This window comes from Schistocerca gregaria, chromosome 7 (genome assembly GCF_023897955.1).
Source record: "Schistocerca gregaria isolate iqSchGreg1 chromosome 7, iqSchGreg1.2, whole genome shotgun sequence".
In the NCBI taxonomy this organism is placed as follows: Eukaryota; Metazoa; Arthropoda; class Insecta; order Orthoptera; family Acrididae; genus Schistocerca; species Schistocerca gregaria.
Genome location: NC_064926.1, coordinates 29,951,702 through 29,968,879, shown reverse-complemented (window position 1 = coordinate 29,968,879; position 17,178 = coordinate 29,951,702).

Sequence of the window (17,178 nt, the reverse complement as noted above, 5' to 3'; positions counted from 1 at the left end):
AGAAAGCCAATGTTTCGTCACGAGAGGTATTGAATCAGAGAATACGTTTAACCTATGGAGGGAGTAACGATGAATCTCTTAAGATACACAACGAGTGACATATCGCTTCTGGCAGACTGGCCACAGTAAGAAAAAGTGGCAGACTGGGTGAGCAATGGGGACGAGTAACTATGACTCTCTTAAGGTACCAATGCCTCGTTACTAGGGGTTTGGATTAAGAAATCTCGAATAACCCCTAGGAGGATAAACGATGACTCTTTTATGATACACAACTGGTGACATATCGCTTCTGGCAGACTGGCAAGTACACAAAAAGTAGGAAACAGTGTGAGCAACTGGGACTAAGAAGTATGGCACTATTAAGAAAGCCATTGTTTCGTCACGAGAGGTATTGTATCAGAGAATACGAGTAACCTATGGAGGGAGTAACGATGAATCTCTTAAGATACACAACGAGTGACATATCGCTTCTGGCAGACTGGCCACAGTAAGAAAAAGTGGCAGACTGGGTGAGCAATTGGGACGAGTAACTATGACTCTCTTAAGGTAGCCAATGCCTCGTTACTAGGGGTTGGGATTAAGAAATCTCGAATAACCCCTAGGAGGAGAAACGTTGACTCCTTTATGATACACAACTAGTGAATTATAGTTTCTGGCAGACAAAAACTACACAAAAAGTAGTAGACTGTGTGAGCAACTATAGGAAGAAGTATTGCACTATTAAGATAGAGCCTTTTTCGTCACGTGAGGTTTTGAATCAGAGAATACCAGTAACCTATGGAAGGAGTAACGATGAATATCTTAAGATACACAACGAGTGACATATCGCTTCTGGCAGACTGGCCACAGTAAGAAAAAGTGGCAGACTGGGTGAGCAATGGGGACGAGTAACTATGACTCTCTTAAGGTACCCAATGCCTCGTTACTAGGGGTTTGGATTAAGAAATCTCGAATAACCCCTAGGAGGAGAAACGATGACTCTTTTATGATACACAACTAGTGACATATCGCTTCTGGCAGACTGGCAAGTACACAAAAAGTAGGAAACAGTGTGAGCAACTGGGACTAAGAAGTATGGCACTATTAAGAAAGCCAATGTTTCGTCACGAGAGGTATTGAATCAGAGAATACGTTTAACCTATGGAGATAGTAACGATGAATCCCTTAAGATACACAACGAGTGACATATCGCTTCTGGCAGATTGGCCACAGTAAGAATAAGTGGCAGACTGGGTGAGCAATTGGGACGAGTAACTATGACTCTCTTAAGGTAGCCAATGCCTCGTTACTAGGGGTTTGGATTAAGAAATCTCGAATAACCCCTAGGAGGAGAAACGATGACACTTTTATGATACACAACTAGTGAATTATAGTTTCTGGCAGACAAAAACTACACAAAACGTAGTAGATAGTGTGAGCAACTGGGAGGAAGAAGTATTGCACTATTAAGATAGCGACTTTTTCGTCACGAGAGGTATTGAATGAGAGAATACCAGTAACCTATGGAAGGAGTAATGATGAATCTCTTAAGACACACAACGAGTGACATATCGCTTCTGGCAGACTGGCCACAGTAAGAAAAAGTGGCAGACTGGGTGAGCAATGGGGACGAGTAACTATGACTCTCTTAAGGTACCAATGCCTCGTTACTAGGGGTTTGGATTAAGAAATCTCGAATAACCCCTAGGAGGATAAACGATGACTCTTTTATGATACACAACTGGTGACATATCGCTTCTGGCAGACTGGCAAGTACACAAAAAGTAGGAAACAGTGTGAGCAACTGGGACTAAGAAGTATGGCACTATTAAGAAAGCCATTGTTTCGTCACGAGAGGTATTGAATCAGAGAATACGAGTAACCTATGAAGGGAGTAACGATGAATCTCTTAAGATACACAACGAGTGACATATCGCTTCTGGCAGACTGGCCACAGTAAGAAAAAGTGGCAGACTGGGTGAGCAATGGGGACGAGTAACTATGACTCTCTTAAGGTACCAATGCCTCGTTACTAGGGGTTTGGATTAAGAAATCTCGAATAACCCCTAGGAGGATAAACGATGACTCTTTTATGATACACAATTGGTGACATATCGCTTCTGGCAGACTGGCAAGTACACAAAAAGTAGGAAACAGTGTGAGCAACTGGGACTAAGAAGTATGGCACTATTAAGAAAGCCATTGTTTCGTCACGAGAGGTATTGAATCAGAGAATACGAGTAACCTATGGAGGGAGTAACGATGAATCTCTTAAGATACACAACGAGTGACATATCGCTTCTGGCAGACTGGCCACAGTAAGAAAAAGTGGCAGACTGGGTGAGCAATTGGGACGAGTAACTATGACTCTCTTAAGGTAGCCAATGCCTCGTTACTAGGGGTTGGGATTAAGAAATCTCGAATAACCCCTAGGAGGAGAAACGTTGACTCCTTTATGATACACAACTAGTGAATTATAGTTTCTGGCAGACAAAAACTACACAAAAAGTAGTAGACTGTGTGAGCAACTGTAGGAAGAAGTATTGCACTATTAAGATAGAGCCTTTTTCGTCACGTGAGGTTTTGAATCAGAGAATACCAGTAACCTATGGAAGGAGTAACGATGAATATCTTAAGATACACAACGAGTGACATATCGCTTCTGGCAGACTGGCCACAGTAAGAAAAAGTGGCAGACTGGGTGAGCAATGGGGACGAGTAACTATGACTCTCTTAAGGTACCCAATGCCTCGTTACTAGGGGTTTGGATTAAGAAATCTCGAATAACCCCTAGGAGGAGAAACGATGACTCTTTTATGATACACAACTAGTGACATATCGCTTCTGGCAGACTGGCAAGTACACAAAAAGTAGGAAACAGTGTGAGCAACTGGGACTAAGAAGTATGGCACTATTAAGAAAGCCAATGTTTCGCCACGAGAGGTATTGAATCAGAGAATACGTTTAACCTATGGAGGGAGTAACGATGAATCTCTTAAGATACACAACGAGTGACATATCGCTTCTGGCAGATTGGCCACAGTAAGAATAAGTGGCAGACTGGGTGAGCAATTGGGACGAGTAACTATGACTCTCTTAAGGTAGCCAATGCCTCGTTACTAGGGGTTTGGATTAAGAAATCTCGAATAACCCCTAGGAGGAGAAACGATGACACTTTTATGATACACAACTAGTGAATTATAGTTTCTGGCAGACAAAAACTACACAAAACGTAGTAGATAGTGTGAGCAACTGGGAGGAAGAAGTATTGCACTATTAAGATAGCGACTTTTTCATCACGAGAGGTATTGAATGAGAGAATACCAGTAACCTATGGAAGGAGTAATGATGAATCTCTTAAGACACACAACGAGTGACATATCGCTTCTGGCAGACTGGCCACAGTAAGAAAAAGTGGCAGACTGGGTGAGCAATGGGGACGAGTAACTATGACTCTCTTAAGGTACCAATGCCTCGTTACTAGGGGTTTGGATTAAGAAATCTCGAATAACCCTTAGGAGGATAAACGATGACTCTTTTATGATACACAACTGGTGACATATCGCTTCTGGCAGACTGGCAAGTACACAAAAAGTAGGAAACAGTGTGAGCAACTGGGACTAAGAAGTATGGCACTATTAAGAAAGCCATTGTTTCGTCACGAGAGGTATTGAATCAGAGAATACGAGTAACCTATGAAGGGAGTAACGATGAATCTCTTAAGATACACAACGAGTGACATATCGCTTCTGGCAGACTCGCCACAGTAAGAAAAAGTGGCAGACTGGGTGTGCAATGGGGACGAGTAACTATGACTCTCTTATGGTACCAATGCCTCGTTACTAGGGGTTTGGATTAAGAAATCTCGAATAACCCCTAGGAGGATAAACGATGACTCTTTTATGATACACAACTGGTGACATATCGCTTCTGGCAGACTGGCAAGTACACAAAAAGTAGGAAACAGTGTGAGCAACTGGGACTAAGAGGTATGGCACTATTAAGAAAGCCATTGTTTCGTCACGAGAGGTATTGAATCAGAGAATACGAGTAACCTATGGAGGGAGTAACGATGAATCTCTTAAGATACACAACGAGTGACATATCGCTTCTGGCAGACTGGCCACAGTAAGAAAAAGTGGCAGACTGGGTGAGCAATTGGGACGAGTAACTATGACTCTCTTAAGGTAGCCAATGCCTCGTTACTAGGGGTTGGGATTAAGAAATCTCGAATAACCCCTAGGAGGAGAAACGTTGACTCCTTTATGATACACAACTAGTGAATTATAGCTTCTGGCAGACAAAAACTACACAAAAAGTAGTAGACTGTGTGAGCAACTGTAGGAAGAAGTATTGCACTATTAAGATAGAGCCTTTTTCGTCACGTGAGGTTTTGAATCAGAGAATACCAGTAACCTATGGAAGGAGTAACGATGAATATCTTAAGATACACAACGAGTGACATATCGCTTCTGGCAGACTGGCCACAGTAAGAAAAAGTGGCAGACATGGTGAGCAATGGGGACGAGTAACTATGACTCTCTTAAGGTACCCAATGCCTCGTTACTAGGGGTTTGGATTAAGAAATCTCGAATAACCCCTACGAGGAGAAACGATGACTCTTTTATGATACACAACTAGTGACATATCGCTTCTGGCTGACTGGCAAGTACACAAAAAGTAGGAAAGAGTGTGAGCAACTGGGACTAAGAAGTATGGCACTATTAAGAAAGCCAATGTTTCGTCACGAGAGGTATTGAATCAGAGAATACCAGTAACCTATGGAAGGAGTAACGATGAATCTCTTAAGATACACAACGAGTGACATATCGCTTCTGGCAGACTGGCCACAGTAAGAAAAAGTGGCAGACTGGGTGAGCAATTGGGACGAGTAACTATGACTCTCTTAAGGTAGCCAATGCCTCGTTACTAGGGGTTTGGATTAAGAAATATCGAATAACCCCTAGGAGGAGAAACGATGACTCTTTTATGATACACAACTAGTGACATATCGCTTCTGGCAGACTGGCCACAGTAAGAAAAAGTGGCAGACTGGGTGAGCAATGGGGACGCGTAACTATGACTCTCTTAAGGTACCCAATGCCTCGTTACTAGGGGTTTGGATTAAGATATCTCGAATAACCTCTAGGAGGATAAACGATGACTCTTTTATGATACACAACTAGTGACATATCGCTTCTGGCAGACTGGCAAGTACACAAAAAGTAGGAATCAGTGTGAGCAACTGGGACTAAGAAGTATGGCACTATTAAGAAAGCCAATGTTTCGTCACGAGAGGTATTGAATCAGAGAATACGAGTAACCTATGGAGGGAGTAACGATGAATCTCTTAAGATACACAACGAGTGACATATCGCTTCTGGCAGACTGGCCACAGTAAGAAAAAGTGGCAGACTGGGTGAGCAATTGGGACGAGTAACTATGACTCTCTTAAGGTAGCCAATGCCTCGTTACTAGGGGTTGGGATTAAGAAATCTCGAATAACCCCTAGGAGGAGAAACGATGACTCCTTTATGATACACAACTAGTGAATTATAGTTTCTGGCAGACAAAAACTACACAAAAAGTAGTAGACTGTGTGAGCAACTGGGAGGAAGAAGTATTGCACTATTAAGATAGCGCATTTTTCGTCACGAGAGGTATTGAATCAGAGAATACCAGTAAACTATGGAAGGAGTAACGATGAATCTCTTAAGATACACAACGAGTGACATATCGCTTCTGGCAGACTGGCCACAGTAAGAATAAGTGGCAGACTGGGTGAGCAATTGGGACGAGTAACTATGACTCTCTTAAGGTAGCCAATGCCTCGTTACTAGGGGTTTGGATTAAGAAATCTCAAATAATCCCTAGGAGGTGAAACGATGACTCTTTTATGATCCACAACTAGTGACATATCGCTTCTGGCAGACTGGCAAGTACACAAAAAGTAGTAAACTGTGTGAGCAACTGGGAGGAAGAAGTATGGCACTACTAAGAAAGCCAATGTTTCGTCACGAGAGGTACTGAATCAGAGAATACGAGTAACCTATGGAGGGAGTAACGATGAATCTCTTAAGATACACAACGAGTGACATATCGCTTCTGGCAGACTGGCCACAGTAAGAAAAAGTGGCAGAGTGGGTGAGCAATTGGGACGAGTAACTATGACTCTCTTAAGGTAGCCAATGCCTCGTTACTAGGGGTTTGGATTAAGAAATCTCGAATAACCCCTAGGAGGAGAAACGTTGACTCTTTTATGATACACAACTAGTGAATTACAGTTTCTGGCAGACAAAAACTACACAAAAAGTAGTAGACTGTGTGAGCAACTGGGAGGAAGAAGTATTGCACTATTAAGATAGCGACTTTTTCGTCACGAGGGGTATTGAATCAGAGAATACCAGTAACCTATGGAAGGAGTAACGATGAATCTCTTAATATACACAACGAGTGATATATCGCTTCTGGCAGACTGGCCACAGTAAGAACAAGTGGCAGACAGGGTGATCAATTTGGACGGGTATCTATGACTCTCTTAAGGTAGCCAATGCCTCGTTACTAGGGGTTTGGATTAAGAAATCTCGAATAATCCCTAGGACTTGAAACGATGACTCTTTTATGATACACAACTAGTGACATATCGCTTCTGGCAGACTGGCCACAGTAAGAAAAAGTGGCAGACTGGGTGATCAATTTGGACGGGTATCTATGACTCTCTTAAGGTAGCCAATGCCTCGTTACTAGGGGTTTGGATTAAGAAATCTCGAATAATCCCTAGGACTTGAAACGATGACTCTTTTATGATACACAACTAGTGACATATCGCTTCTGGCAGACTGGCCACAGTAAGAAAAAGTGGCAGACTGGGTGAGCAATTTGGACGAGTAACTATGACTCTCTTAAGGTAGCCAATGCCTCGTTACTAGGGGTTTGGATTAAGAAATCTCGAATAATCCCTAGGAGGTGAAACGATGACTCTTTTATGACACACCACTACTGACATATCGTTTCTGGCAGACTGGCAAGTACACAAAAAGTAGTAAACTGTGTGAGCAACTGGGAGGAAGAAGTATGGCACTATTAAGAAAGCCAATGTTTCGTCACGAGAGGTATTGAATCAGAGAATACGAGTAACCGATGGAGGGAGTAACGATGAATCTCTTAAGATACACAACGAGTGACATATCGCTTCTGGCAGACTGGCCACAGTAAGAAAAAGTGGCAGAGTGGGTGAGCAATTGGGACGAGTAACTATGACTCTCTTAAGGTAGCCAATGCCTCGTTACTAGGGGTTTGGATTAAGAAATCTCGAATAACCCCTAGGAGGAGAAACGATGACTCTTTTATGATACACAACTAGTGACATATCGCTTCTGGCAGACTGGCCACAGTAAGAAAAAGTGGCAGACTGGGTGAGCAATTTGGACGAGTAACTATGACTCTCTTAAGATAGCCAATGCCTCGTTACTAGGGGTTTGGATTAAGAAATCTCGAATACTCCCTAGGAGGTGAAACGATGACTCTTTTATGATACACAACTAGTGACATATCGCTTCTGGCAGACTTGCAAGTACACAAAAAGTAGTAAACTGTGTGAGCAACTGGGAAGAAGAAGTATGGCACTATTAAGAAAGCCAATGTTTCGTCACGAGAGGTATTGAATCAGAGAATACGAGTAACCTATGGAGGGAGTAACGATGAATCTCTTAAGATACACAACGAGTGACATATCGCTTCTGGCAGACTGGCCACAGTAAGAAAAAGTGGCAGAGTGGGTGAGCAATTGGGACGAGTAACTATCACTCTCTTAAGGTAGCCAATGCCTCGTTACTAGGGGTTTGGATTAAGAAATCTCGAATAACCCTTAGGAGGAGAAACAATGACTCTTTTATGATACACAACTAGTGAATTATAGTTTCTGGCAGACAAAAAGTACACAAAAAGTTTTAGACTGTGTGAGCAACTGGGAGGAAGAAGTATTGCACTATTAAGATAGCAACTTTTTCGTCACGAGAGGTATTGAAGCAGAGAATACCAGTAACCAATGGAAGGAGTAACGATGAATCTCTTAAGATACACAACGAGTGACATATCGCTTCTGGCAGACTGGCCACAGTAAGAAAAAGTGGCAGACTGGGTGAGCAATTGGGACGAGTAACTATGTCTCTCTTAAGGTAGCCAATGCCTCGTTACTAGGGGTTTGGATTAAGAAATCTCGAATACTCCCTAGGAGGTGAAACGATGACTCTTTTATGATACACAACTAGTGACATATCGCTTCTGGCAGACTTGCAAGTACACAAAAAGTAGTAAACTGTGTGAGCAACTGGGAAGAAGAAGTATGGCACTATTAAGAAAGCCAATGCTTCGTCACGAGAGGTATTGAATCAGAGAGTACGAGTAACCTATGGAGGGAGTAACGATGAATCTCTTAAGATACACAACGAGTGACATATCGCTTCTGGCAGACTGGCCACAGTAAGAAAAAGTGGCAGAGTGGGTGAGCAATTGGGACGAGTAACTATCACTCTCTTAAGGTAGCCAATGCCTCGTTACTAGGGGTTTGGATTAAGAAATCTCGAATAACCCTTAGGAGGAGAAACAATGACTCTTTTATGATACACAACTAGTGAATTATAGTTTCTGGCAGACAAAAAGTACACAAAAAGTTTTAGACTGTGTGAGCAACTGGGAGGAAGAAGTATTGCACTATTAAGATAGCAACTTTTTCGTCACGAGAGGTATTGAAGCAGAGAATACCAGTAACCAATGGAAGGAGTAACGATGAATCTCTTAAGATACACAACGAGTGACATATCGCTTCTGGCAGACTGGCCACAGTAAGAAAAAGTGGCAGACTGGGTGAGCAATTGGGACGAGTAACTATGTCTCTCTTAAGGTAGCCAATGCCTCGTTACTAGGGGTTTGGATTAAGAAATCTCGAATACTCCCTAGGAGGTGAAACGATGACTCTTTTATGATACACAACTAGTGACATATCGCTTCTGGCAGACTTGCAAGTACACAAAAAGTAGTAAACTGTGTGAGCAACTGGGAAGAAGAAGTATGGCACTATTAAGAAAGCCAATGCTTCGTCACGAGAGGTATTGAATCAGAGAGTACGAGTAACCTATGGAGGGAGTAACGATGAATCTCTTAAGATACACAACGAGTGACATATCGCTTCTGGCAGACTGGCCACAGTAAGAAAAAGTGGCAGAGTGGGTGAGCAATTGGGACGAGTAACTATGACTCTCTTAAGGCAGCCAATGCCTCGTTACTAGGGGTTTGGATTAAGAAATCTCGAATAACCCTTAGGAGGAGAAACAATGACTCTTTTATGATACACAACTAGTGAATTATAGTTTCTGGCAGACAAAAACTACACAAAAAGTTGTAGACTGCGTGAGCAACTGGGAGGAAGGCGTATTGCACTATTAAGATAGCGACTTTTTCGTCACGAGAGGTATTGAAGCAGAGAATACCAGTAAACTATGGAAGGAGTAACGATGAATCTCTTAAGATACACAACGAGTGACATATCGCTTCTGGCAGACTGACCACAGTAAGAAAAAGTGGCAGACTGGGTGAGCAATTGGGACGAGTAACTATGACTCTCTTAAGGTAGCCAATGCCTCGTTACTAGGGGTTTGGATTAAGAAATCTCGAATAATTCCTAGGAGGTGAAACGATGACTCTTTTATGATCCACCACTAGTGACATATCGCTTCTGGCAGACTGGCAAGTACACAAAAAGTAGAAAACTGTGAGAGCAACTGGGAGGAAGAAGTATGGCACTATTAAGAAAGCCAATGTTTCGTCACGAGAGGTATTGAATCAGAGAATACGAGTAACCTATGGAGGGAGTAACGATGAATCTCTTAAGATACACAAAGAGTGACATGTCGCTTCTGGCAGACTGGCCACAGTAAGAAAAAGTGGCAGAGTGGGAGAGCAATTTGGACGGGTAACTATGACTCTCTTAAGGTAGCCAATGCCTCGTTACTAGGGGTTTGGCTTAAGAAATCTCGAATAACCCCTAGGAGGAGAAACGTTGACTCTTTTATGATACACAACTAGTGAATTATAGTTTCTGGCAGACAAAAACTACACAAAAAGTAGTAGACCGTGTGAGCAACTGGGAGGAAGAAGTATTGCACTATTAAGATAGCGACTTTTTCGTCACGAGAGGTATTGAATCAGAGAATACCAGTAACCTATGGAAGGAGTAACGATGAATCTCTTAAGATACACAACGAGTGACATATCGATTCTGGCAGACTGGCCACAGTAAGAAAAAGTGGCAGACTGGGTGAGCAATTGGGACGAGTAACTATGACTCTCTTAAGGTAGCCAATGCCTCGTTACTAGTGGTTTGGATTAAGAAATCTCGTTTAATCCCTAGGAGGTGAAACGATGACTCTTTTATGATACACAACTAGTGACATATCGCTTCTGGCCGACTGGCAAGTACACAAAAAGTAGTAAACTGTGTGAGCAACTGGGAGGAAGAAGTATGGCACTATTAAGAAAGCCAATGTTTCGTCACGGGAGGTATTGAATCAGAGAATACGAGTAACCTATGGAGGGAGTAATGATGAATCTCTTAAGATACACAACGAGTGACATATCGCTTCTGGCAGACTGGCCACAGTAAGAAAAAGTGGCAGAGTGGGAGAGCAATTGGGACGAGTAACTATGACTCTCTTAAGGTAGCCAATGCCTCGTTACTAGGGGTTTGGATTAAGAAATCTCGAATAACCCTTAGGAGGAGAAACAATGACTCTTTTATGATACACAACTAGTGAATTATAGTTTCTGGCAGACAAAAACTACACAAAAAGTAGTAGACTGTGTGAGCAACTGGGAGGAAGAAGTATTGCACTATTAAGATAGCGACTTTTTCGTCACGGGAGGTATTGAATCAGAGAATACCAGTAACCTATGGATGGAGTAACGATGAATCTCTTAAGATACACAATGAGTGACATATCGATTCTGGCAGACTGGCCACAGTAAGAAAAAGTGGCAGGCTAGGTGAGCAATTGGGATGAGTAACTATGACTCTCTTAAGGTAGCCAATGCCTCGTTACTAGGGGTTTGGATTAAGAAATCTCGAATAATCCCTAGGAGGTGAAACGATGACTCTTTTATGATACACAACTAGTGACATATCGCTTCTGGCCGACTGGCAAGTACACAAAAAGTAGTAAACTGTGTGAGCAACTGGGAGGAAGAAGTATGGCACTATTAAGAAAGCCAATGTTTCGTCACGGGAGGTATTGAATCAGAGAATACGAGTAACCTATGGAGGGAGTAACGATGAATCTCTTAAGATACACAACGAGTGACATATCGCTTCTGGCAGACTGGCCACAGTAAGAAAAAGTGGCAGAGTGGGTGAGCAATTGGGACGAGTAACTATGACTCTCTTAAGGTAGCCAATGCCTCGTTACTACGGGTTTGGATTAAGAAATCTCGAATAACCCTTGGAGGAGAATCAATGACTCTTTTATGATACACAACTAGTGAATTATAGTTTCTGGCAGACAAAAAGTACACAAAAAGTTTTAGACTGTGTGAGCAACTGGGAGGAAGAAGTATGGCACTATTAAGATAGCAACTTTTTCGTCACGAGAGGTATTGAAGCAGAGAATACCAGTAACCAATGGAAGGAGTAACGATGAATCTCTTAAGATACACAACGAGTGACATATCGCTTCTGGCAGACTGGCCACAGTAAGAAAAAGTGGCAGACTGGGTGAGCAATTGGGACGAGTAACTATGTCTCTCTTAAGGTAGCCAATGCCTCCTTACTAGGGGTTTGGATTAAGAAATCTCGAATACTCCCTAGGAGGTGAAACGATGACTCTTTTATGATACACAACTAGTGACATATCGCTTCTGGCAGACTTGCAAGTACACAAAAAGTAGTAAACTGTGTGAGCAACTGGGAAGAAGAAGTATGGCACTATTAAGAAAGCCAATGTTTCGTCACGAGAGGTATTGAATCAGAGAATACGAGTAACCTATGGAGGGAGTAACGATGAATCTCTTAAGATACACAACGAGTGACATATCGCTTCTGGCAGACTGGCCACAGTAAGAAAAAGTGGCAGAGTGGGTGAGCAATTGGGACGAGTAACTATGACTCTCTTAAGGTAGCCAATGCCTCGTTACTAGGGGTTTGGATTAAGAAATCTCGAATAACCCCTAGGAGGAGAAACGTTGACTCTTTTATGATACACAACTAGTGAATTACAGTTTCTGGCAGACAAAAACTACACAAAAAGTAGTAGACTGTGTGAGCAACTGGGAGGAAGAAGTATTGCACTATTAAGATAGCGACTTTTTCGTCACGAGGGGTATTGAATCAGAGAATACCAGTAACCTATGGAAGGAGTAACGATGAATCTCTTAATATACACAACGAGTGATATATCGCTTCTGGCAGACTGGCCACAGTAAGAACAAGTGGCAGACAGGGTGAGCAATTCGGACGAGTAACTATGACTCTCTTAAGATAGCCAATGCCTCGTTACTAGGGGTTTGGATTTAGAAATCTCGAATAACCCCTAGGAGGAGAAACGATGTCTCTTTTATGATACACAACTAGTGACATATCGCTTCTGGCAGACTGGCCACAGTAAGAAAAAGTGGCAGACTGGGTGAGCAATTTGGACGAGTAACTATGACTCTCTTAAGGTAGCCAATGCCTCGTTACTAGGGGTTTGGATTAAGAAATCTCGAATAATCCCTAGGAGGTGAAACGATGACTCTTTTATGACACACCACTACTGACATATCGTTTCTGGCAGACTGGCAAGTACACAAAAAGTAGTAAACTGTGTGAGCAACTGGGAGGAAGAAGTATGGCACTATTAAGAAAGCCAATGTTTCGTCACGAGAGGTATTGAATCAGAGAATACGAGTAACCGATGGAGGGAGTAACGATGAATCACTTAAGATACACAACGAGTGACATATCGCTTCTGGCAGACTGGCCACAGTAAGAAAAAGTGGCAGAGTGGGTGAGCAATTGGGACGAGTAACTATGACTCTCTTAAGGTAGCCAATGCCTCATTACTAGGGGTTTGGATTAAGAAATCTCGAATAACCCCTAGGAGGAGAAACGATGACTCTTTTATGATACACAACTAGTGACATATCGCTTCTGGCAGACTGGCCACAGTAAGAAAAAGTGGCAGACTGGGTGAGCAATTTGGACGAGTAACTATGACTCTCTTAAGATAGCCAATGCCTCGTTACTAGGGGTTTGGATTAAGAAATCTCGAATTATCCCTAGGAGGTGAAACGATGACTCTTTTATGATACACAACTAGTGACATATCGCTTCTGGCAGACTGGCAAGTACACAAAAAGTAGTAAACTGTGTGAGCAACTGGAAGGAAGAAGTATGGCACTATTAAGAAAGCCAATGTTTCGTCACGAGAGGTATTGAATCAGAGAATACGAGTAACCTATGGAGGGAGTAACGATGAATCTCTTAAGATACACAACGAGTGACATATCGCTTCTGGCAGACTGGCCACAGTAAGAAAAAGTGGCAGAGTGGGTGAGCAATTGGGACGAGTAACTATGACTCTCTTAAGGTAGCCAATGCCTCGTTACTAGGGGTTTGGATTAAGAAATCTCGAATAACCCTTGGAGGAGAAACAATGACTCTTTTATGATACACAACTAGTGAATTATAGTTTCTGGCAGACAAAAAGTACACAAAAAGTTTTAGACTGTGTGAGCAACTGGGAGGAAGAAGTATGGCACTATTAAGATAGCAACTTTTTCGTCACTAGAGGTATTGAAGCAGAGAATACCAGTAACCAATGGAAGAAGTAACGATGAATCTCTTAAGATACACAACGAGTGACATATCGCTTCTGGCAGACTGGCCACAGTAAGAAAAAGTGGCAGAGTGGGTGAGCAATTGGGACGAGTAACTATCACTCTCTTAAGGTAGCCAATGCCTCGTTACTAGGGGTTTGGATTAAGAAATCTCGAATAACCCTTAGGAGGAGAAACAATGACTCTTTTATGATACACAACTAGTGAATTATAGTTTCTGGCAGACAAAAAGTACACAAAAAGTTTTAGACTGTGTGAGCAACTGGGAGGAAGAAGTATTGCACTATTAAGATAGCAACTTTTTCGTCACGAGAGGTATTGAAGCAGAGAATACCAGTAACCAATGGAAGGAGTGACGATGAATCTCTTAAGATACACAACGAGTGACATATCGCTTCTGGCAGACTGGCCACAGTAAGAAAAAGTTGCAGACTGGGTGAGCAATTGGGACGAGTAACTATGTCTCTCTTAAGGTAGCCAATGCCTCGTTACTAGGGGTTTGGATTAAGAAATCTCGAATACTCCCTAGGAGGTGAAACGATGACTCTTTTATGATACACAACTAGTGACATATCGCTTCTGGCAGACTTGCAAGTACACAAAAAGTAGTAAACTGTGTGAGCAACTGGGAAGAAGAAGTATGGCACTATTAAGAAAGCCAATGTTTCGTCACGAGAGGTATTGAATCAGAGAGTACGAGTAACCTATGGAGGGAGTAACGATGAATCTCTTAAGATACACAACGAGTGACATATCGCTTCTGGCAGACTGGCCACAGTAAGAAAAAGTGGCAGAGTGGGTGAGCAATTGGGACGAGTAACTATGACTCTCTTAAGGCAGCCAATGCCTCGTTACTAGGGGTTTGGATTAAGAAATCTCGAATAACCCTTAAGAGGAGAAACAATGACTCTTTTATGATACACAACTAGTGAATTATAGTTTCTGGCAGACAAAAACTACACAAAAAGTTGTAGACTGCGTGAGCAACTGGGAGGAAGGCGTATTGCACTATTAAGATAGCGACTTTTTCGTCACGAGAGGTATTGAAGCAGAGAATACCAGTAAACTATGGAAGGAGTAACGATGAATCTCTTAAGATACACAACGAGTGACATATCGCTTCTGGCAGACTGACCACAGTAAGAAAAAGTGGCAGACTGGGTGAGCAATTGGGACGAGTAACTATGACTCTCTTAAGGTAGCCAATGCCTCGTTACTAGGGGTTTGGATTAAGAAATCTCGAATAATCCCTAGGAGGTGAAACGATGACTCTTTTATGATCCACCACTAGTGACATATCGCTTCTGGCAGACTGGCAAGTACACAAAAAGTAGTAAACTGTGTGAGCAACTGGGAGGAAGAAGTATGGCACTATTAAGAAAGCCAATGTTTCGTCACGAGAGGTATTGAATCAGAGAATACGAGTAACCTATGGAGGGAGTAACGATGAATCTCTTAAGATACACAAAGAGTGACATGTCGCTTCTGGCAGACTGGCCACAGTAAGAAAAAGTGGCAGAGTGGGTGAGCAATTTGGACGGGTAACTATGACTCTCTTAAGGTAGCCAATGCCTCGTTACTAGGGGTTTGGATTAAGAAATCTCGAATAACCCCTAGGAGGAGAAACGTTGACTCTTTTATGATACACAACTAGTGAATTATAGTTTCTGGCAGACAAAAACTACACAAAAAGTAGTAGACTGTGTGAGCAACTGGGAGGAAGAAGTATTGCACTATTAAGATAGCGACTTTTTCGTCACGAGAGGTATTGAATCAGAGAATACCAGTAACCTATGGAAGGAGTAACGATGAATCTCTTAAGATACACAACGAGTGACATATCGATTCTGGCAGACTGGCCACAGTAAGAAAAAGTGGCAGACTGGGTGAGCAATTGGGACGAGTAACTATGACTCTCTTAAGGTAGCCAATGCCTCGTTACTATGGTTTGGATTAAGAAATCTCGAATAATCCCTAGGAGGTGAAACGATGACTCTTTTATGATACACAACTAGTGACATATCGCTTCTGGCCGACTGGCAAGTACACAAAAAGTAGTAAACTGTGTGAGCAACTGGGAGGAAGAAGTATGGCACTATTAAGAAAGCCAATGTTTCGTCACGGGAGGTATTGAATCAGAGAATACGAGTAACCTATGGAGGGAGTAATGATGAATCTCTTAAGATACACAACGAGTGACATATCGCTTCTGGCAGACTGGCCACAGTAAGAAAAAGTGGCAGAGTGGGAGAGCAATTGGGACGAGTAACTATGACTCTCTCAAGGTAGCCAATGCATCGTTACTAGGGGTTTGGATTAAGAAATCTCGAATAACCCTTAGGAGGAGAAACAATGACTCTTTTATGATACACAACTAGTGAATTATAGTTTCTGGCAGACAAAAACTACACAAAAAGTAGTAGACTGTGTGAGCAACTGGGAGGAAGAAGTATTGCACTATTAAGATAGCGACTTTTTCGTCACGGGAGGTATTGAATCAGAGAATACCAGTAACCTATGGATGGAGTAACGATGAATCTCTTAAGATACACAACGAGTGACATATCGATTCTGGCAGACTGGCCACAGTAAGAAAAAGTGGCAGGCTGGGTGAGCAATTGGGATGAGTAACTATGACTCTCTTAAGGTAGCCAATGCCTCGTTACTAGGGGTTTGGATTAAGAAATCTCGAATAATCCCTAGGAGGTGAAACGATGACTCTTTTATGATACACAACTAGTGACATATCGCTTCTGGCCGACTGGCAAGTACACAAAAAGTAGTAAACTGTGTGAGCAACTGGGAGGAAGAAGTATGGCACTATTGAGAAAGCCAATGTTTCGTCACGGGAGGTATTGAATCAGAGAATACGAGTAACCTATGGAGGGAGTAACGATGAATCTCTTAAGATACACAACGAGTGACATATCGCTTCTGGCAGACTGGCCACAGTAAGAAAAAGTGGCAGAGTGGGTGAGCAATTGGGACGAGTAACTATGACTCTCTTAAGGTAGCCAATGCCTCGTTACTAGGGGTTTGGATTAAGAAATCTCGAATAACCCTTGGAGGAGAAACAATGACTCTTTTATGATACACAACTACTGAATTATAGTTTCTGGCAGACAAAAAGTACACAAAAAGTTTTAGACTGTGTGAGCAACTGGGAGGAAGAAGTATGGCACTATTAAGATAGCAACTTTTTCGTCACGAGAGGTATTGAAGCAGAGAATACCAGTAACCAATGGAAGGAGTAACGATGAATCTCTTAAGATACACAACGAGTGACATATCGCTTCTGGCAGACTGGCCACAGTAAGAAAAAGTGGCAGACTG